Below are 6514 nucleotides of genomic sequence, written 5' to 3' on the forward strand. Positions count from 1 at the left end.
CGCGCCTCTTCACTCCAGCCTGGGCGACAGAGCAAGACTCCATCTCAAAAAAAAAAAAGCCACTGAAGCAGAGTTGAAGGAAGAGTGGGGCAACATGGCAAAACCCCACCTCTACGAAAAATACAAAAAAAAAAATTAGCTGGGTGTGGTGGTGCACGTCTGTAGTCCCAGCTGCTCGGGAGGCTGAGGTGAGGGGATTTTCCCGGCTGGAAAATAGTGCAAAGGCCCTGTGATAGCCTTGGCACAGTCCAGGAACAGCAGAGGCCAGAGTGGCGGATCGAGGAAAAGAGACGCTACAGATAAGGAGAGGAAAGAAGCTGGATTTTAGGTTTTAAGCAGGGGCGTAAACTCATCAGATGGATACTGTAAAAACGCCACTCTGGCTGGGCTCAGTTTGTTAACTATTGAAACGCTCATGAAGAAATACATGGGGAGTTATTACACTAGTCTCTTCTTTTGTGTGTGTTTGAGATTTTCTTCTTCTTTTTTTTCTTTTAGTTTTTTCAGATAGAGTCTTGCTGTGTTGCCCAGGCTGAAGTGCAATGGCGTGATCTTGGCTCACTGCAACCTCTGCCTCCCCGGTTCAAGTGATTCTCCTGCCTCAGCCTCCCAAGTAGGTGGGATTACAGGCATGCACCACCATCCCTGGATAATTTTTGTACTTTTAGTAGAGACAGGGTTTTGCCATGTTGGCCAGGCTGGTCTTGAACTCCTGATCTCAAGTGATCCACCCACCTTGGCCTCCCAAAGTACTGGGATTACAGGTGTGAGCCACCGCACCTGGCTGGTGTAGTTTGAGTCCACAGGATTTGCTGATGAACAGGGTGCGAGATGGGAGAAAAACAGCTTGAGCTGAGCCCCTGAGTGCAAGGTGGTTCAGGGGCATTTGCAGAGACGGGCCCTGAAGAGGAGCAGATTTGGGAGTGGAAAGAATCACTCTCGGGTCTGGGCTTGTTGCCAGACCTGTGGCCTCCAAGGAGATGTCAGTTTCATGGCTGGGTGAACAAGTCCAGAGTTCAGGGGAGAGCCAAGACTAGGAGTCATCAATTTGGGAGTCACCCACAAATAAACAGTATTTAAAACCACGGGACTAGATGAGATCACCTAGGAAGTGGGTGTACACAGAGAAGGAAGAAGACCCAGGACAGAGCCAGGGGCCTCTCCTAAGCTTAGAGGTAGGAGAAGAGCAAGGAGGAGGCAGTGAAGAAGATGAGGTAGGAAGAAAACTCCAAGGAAGGGAAGTTGCCATCTGGTCCTCAACAGCCCCCACACCCCATCAGCACCAAGGTCACCCCTCCTCAGCAGTCCCTGACTCTTGACACTCCAGCTCTTGCCAAGTAACTGCAACAGCCTCGGAACTTGCGGTTCACCCAGCTGGCTCTCCCTGCCGCCTTCTGGAGCCATCTTGGTAAAATGCAAATCTGAAGCCACAACTCCCCATTACACATTCAGGGTTAGAAAGCACATCCATAGACCAGGTGTGGTGGCTCATGCCTGTAATCCCAGCACTTTGGGAGGCCAAGGCAGGCAGATCACCTGAGGTCAAGAGTTTGAGACCAGCCTGGCCAACGTGGCAAAACCCCATCCCTACTAAAAATACAAAAAAAATTAGCTGGGCGTGGTGGCACATGCCTGTAGTCCCAGCTACTTGGGAGGCTGAGGCAGGAGAATTGCTTGAACCCAGAAGGCAGAGGTTGCAGTGAGCCAAGATTGCACCACTACACTCCAGCCTGGGCAACAGAGTGAGACTCCATCAAGAAAGGAAGGAAGGAAGGAAGGAAGGAAGGAAGGAAGGAAGGAAGGAAGGAAGGGAGGGAGGGAGGGAGGGAGGGAAGGAGGGAGGGAAAGGAAAGGAAAGAAAGAAAGAAAAAGAAAGAAAGAAAGAAGGAAAGAAAGAAAGAAAGAAAAAGAAAAGAAGGAAGGAAGGAGAAAGGGAGGGAGGAAGGAAGGAAGGGAGAAAGGGAGGAAGGAAAGAAGGAATGAAGGAAGGAAGGAGAAAGGGAGGGAGGAAGGGAGGAAGGAAGGAAGGGAGGAAGGAAGGGAGGAGAAAGGGAGGGAGGAAGGGAGGAAGGAAGGAAGGGAGAAAGGGAGGAAGGAAAGAAGGAATGAAGGAAGGAAGGAGAAAGGGAGGGAGGAAGGAAGGAAGGGAGGAAGGAAGGGAGGAGAAAGGGAGGGAGGAAGGGAGGAAGGAAGGGAGAAAGGGAGGAAGGAAAGAAGGAATGAAGGAAGGAAGGAGAAAGGGAGGGAGGAAGGAGGAAGGGAGGAAGGAAGGAAGGAAGGAGGAAGGGAGGAAGGGAGGAAGGAATGAAGGAAGGAAGGAGAAAGGGAGGGAGAAAGGGAGGGAGGAAGGGAGGGAGGGAGGAAGGGAGGGAGGGAGGAAGGGAGGGAGGGAGGAAGGAAGGAGGAAGGGAGGAAGGAAGGAAGGGAGGAAGGAAGGAAGGGAGGAAGGAAGGAAGGAAGGGAGGGAGTCCATAGCCTGGGAACCAAGCTCTCCATGGCCTGGGTCCTGCACACATCAAAATGGACACCTGTAACTTTCCCCGCTCATCACACAGGTGCACATGAAGGAACACACGCCCTCACACCCCAGGAGCAGCACAGGAGCCCGCACTGTGGCAGGCCAGGTCTCCCCAACAACTGTTTCAGTACTGACTGAGTGGTTAATTTAAATATTAAAAGCCAGTACCCTTATACAAAGGCTGGGATGTAACAAAAGCCCACCAAGAGTTTTGCCCAGGCCTTTCCTGGGCCTTAAATCACGACAAAATAATGAAGGAATTCTTAACAGGACCATTTAGAATTAAGCAAGTTTTATTTTGGGTCTGAAGAAACTCCCCAGGCCTCCACAAACAAATTTATTGGCGGTCTGAAGGAACTCCTCAAACCTCCATGATTTAGCAGGAGATAACAGGAATCACCCCAGCACCTGGACCCATTTAGATAAGTAAATTTACTGAGGTTCCAGAGGAAGAGCTTCGGGACTCAGACCTTAGTCATGGATTAAAAGAAATTAATCACTTATGTCTTCAGATGAATGCACACTTACACATAGACATATAGCTTAGAAGGTGTATAAGCTCTGGAAAACTTTGTAACTTTGAGTTAGTCGGGTGATAATTTCCACGCCTTCTCCCTGTAAACGGTTACAGAAATAAAAACTCTTTTCCTCCCCAGTTTGTGTGCATCTCGTTATTGGGCCACAAGAAGTAGCAGCCCGACCCTCAGTTTGGTCTGGGAACAGTACCACAAGCCATTCTCCCCTCCCTCCTTCCTGGATGGAAAGCTCACACCCCACACCTGAGCCTCAAAGTGCCAGATCACCACACTTTCCCAGCTTCTGTGGCTTCTGGAAATACCCTCCTCCCATAGAAAGAAAGAGAAAGGCCAGGTAGGTTCCTCACACATGTAATCCCAGCATTCTGAATGCCAAGGAGGGAGGATGGCTTGAGCCCAGGAATTGGAGACCAGCCTAGGCAACATAGCAAGACCCCATCTCTACAATTTTTTTTTTTTAATTAACCAGGCTTGGTGGCAAGCACCTGTAGTCCCAGCAACCCAGGAGGCTGAGGCAGAAGGATTGCTTGAGCCCAGGACGTAGAGGCTGCAGTGAGCTAGGATTGTACCACTGCACTCCAGCCTGGAAACAGAGCAAGACCCCTCTCAAAAAAATAAAATTAAAATTAAAAATATAAAGGACAAAAGAGAGAGAGGGAGGGAGGAAGGGAGGGAGGGAGGGAGGGAAGGAGAAACAAGGAAAAGCTCCTGCCATTCCTAGCCTACTTTGGGCTTTGTTTTATTTGTATTTTGTTCTTTGAGATGGACTCGCTCTGTTGCTAGGCTGGAGTGCAATGGCGCAATCCTGGCTCACTGCAACTTCCGCCTCCCAGGTTCAAGCGATTCTCCTGCCTCAGTCTCCCGAGTAGCTGGGACTACAGGTGCCCGCCACCATGCCCAGCTAATTTTTGTATTTTTAATAGAGACAGGTTTTCGCCATGTTGGCCAGGCTGGTCTCGAACTCCTGACTTCAAGCGATCCACCCACTTTGGCCTCCCAAAGTGCTGGGATTACAGGCATGAGCCACCACACCTGGCCTGCCTTGGGCTTTGAATGTAAGGATGCAAGGAATGTTCAAGTTGCTGCCACCATTTGTGACCAGAAGGAGCCAACAGTGCAAACACACAATGTGGCAAGTGAGAGGTTGGCACCAGGGTCCTTGTGAGATCAGTGGGCCCCTGGCCTGGCCCCTGTGCTGCTGACCACTGGCCTTCTTGCTGTAAGAAAAATACCAAACCCCTAATATTTAAACCACTTGGGGTTGGTTTTTGTCGTGTTTTTTTTTTTGTTTTGTTTTGTTTTGTTTGTTTGTTTGTTTTTGTTTTTTTGAGACAGTGTCTGCTCTGTTGCTCAGGCTAGAGTGCAGTGGCACAGTCCTAGCTCACTGCAGCCTCAACCTCCTGGGTTCAAGCGATCCACCTCAGCCTCCTGAGCAGTTGGGACCACAGGCACGTACCACCACACCCAGGTAATTTTTGAAGTTTTTTGTAGAGACAGGGTCTTCCTATGTTGCCCAGGCTGGTCTCAAACTCCTGGGCTCAAGCGATCCTCCAGCCTCGGCCTCCCAAAGTGCTGGGATTATGGGTGTGAGCCACTGCACCCAGCCAATGGATCATTTTAATACATCTCCCACCCCAAACTGTTTTCTCTTCCCCAAGCCCCCAAGCTCCCTCTGTCACTTTGGCAGCAACTAGACTTGGTGGGAGGGGAAGCTTGATATCCACGGCCCGTAGTATGTAGGGTCCAGCCCTATGGGGCTTAGCGGGTGTTCTCCCCGTGTGCGGAGATGAGAGATTGTAATAAATAAAGACACAAGACAAAGAGATAAAGAGAAAACAGTTGGGCCCGGGGGACCACTACCATCAAGATGCAGAGACTGGTAGTGGCCCTGAACCGGCTGGAAGTGCTGATATTTATTGCATAGGAGACAAGGGGGCAGGGTAAGGAGGGTGAATCTTCTAAGTGATTGACAAGGTGAAGCAAGTCACGTGATCATAGGACGGGGGCCCTTCCCTCTTAGGTAGCCGAAACAGAGAGAGAAGGCAGCATACGTCAGCGTTTTCTTCTATGCACTCATAAGAAAGACCAAATACTTTAAGACTTTCACTATTTCTTCTATCGCTGTCTACTACGAACTTCAAAGAGGAACCAGGAGTAGAGGAGGAACATGAAAGTGAACAGGGAGCGTGACTATTGAAGCACAGCCCCACAGGGAGGGGTTTAGGCCTCCGGATGACTGCGGGCAGGCCTGGGTAATATCCAGCCTTCCACAAGAAGCTGCTGGAGCAGAGTGTTCCCTGACTCCTCCAAGGAAAGGAGACTCCCTTTCGTGGTCTGCTAAGTAACGGGTGCCTTCCCAGACACTGGCGTTACCGCTTGACCAAGGAGCCCTCAAGTAGCCCTTATGTGGGTGTGATAGAAGGCTACCTCTTGCCTTCTAGGTCACTTCTCACAATGTCTCTTTAGCACCTGACCCTATACCCGCCGGTTATTCCTAGGTTATATTAGTAATTAAAAGCTAATGATTAATAATGTTTATAATAATGATTGATAATTGTCCATGATCATCTCTACATCTAATTTGTATTATGACTATTCTTATTCTATTTTCTTTATTATACTGAAACAGTTTGTGCCTTCAGTCTCTTGCCTCGGCACCTAGGTAATCCTCCGCCCACAGGAGTGAGAGGGTCATTTTCAGCAAAAGACACAGAAAAGGCTTTGAGGCTCCAAAAACTTAAGACTTGAGGGGAGTAAAGGATTAGAGGCAAAAAAAAATAAAGCTTGATGAGTCAGAGAAAGGCCTTCCAGCCCCAAGGCTAGAACAGGCTCCTGGGCCAAGGAGGAGAAAAACTGGAGGAGGCTTGTGCTTTGAGGTATTTCAAGATGTTTCAGGCACATCTCATACTTTTCCTGCCCCAAGCGTTTCAGTCATTTAATCAGCTGTTTCTCTAAGGAGCTCTGGTTCCTTTTAGTTGATAACGCTTTTTTTTTTTTTAAAGAGATGGGGTCTCGCTGTGTTGCCCAGGTTGGAGTGCAGTGGTGCAATTTCTGCTCACCGCAACCTCCGCCTCTCAGTTTCAAGCGATTCTCCTGCCTCAGCCTCCCGAGTAGCTGGATTACAGGTGCGTGTGCTACCACTCCCAGGTAATTTTTGTATTTTTAGTAGAGACGGGGTTTTACCATGTTGGCCAGGCTGGTCTTGAACTCCTGACCTCAAGTGATCCACCCGCCTCGGCCTCCCAAAGTGCTAGAATTACACACATGAGCCACTGCACCTGGCAAGAATGCATTTTTAGAACCAGATCTGGATGCTCGTTGTGGTGATTACTACTGAAGCGTTAATTGTGTTTAGGTCATTTTGGCAGACAAAGCTAGGAAACTCACAAATACACACACATACATGTATGTCTATTTACATATCTTTCCATTTATTTATGTTAAAACCCATGAGTTTACT

The sequence above is a fragment of the Pan paniscus genome, chromosome 6, assembly GCF_029289425.2.
Source record: "Pan paniscus chromosome 6, NHGRI_mPanPan1-v2.0_pri, whole genome shotgun sequence".
Taxonomy (NCBI): domain Eukaryota; kingdom Metazoa; phylum Chordata; class Mammalia; order Primates; family Hominidae; genus Pan; species Pan paniscus.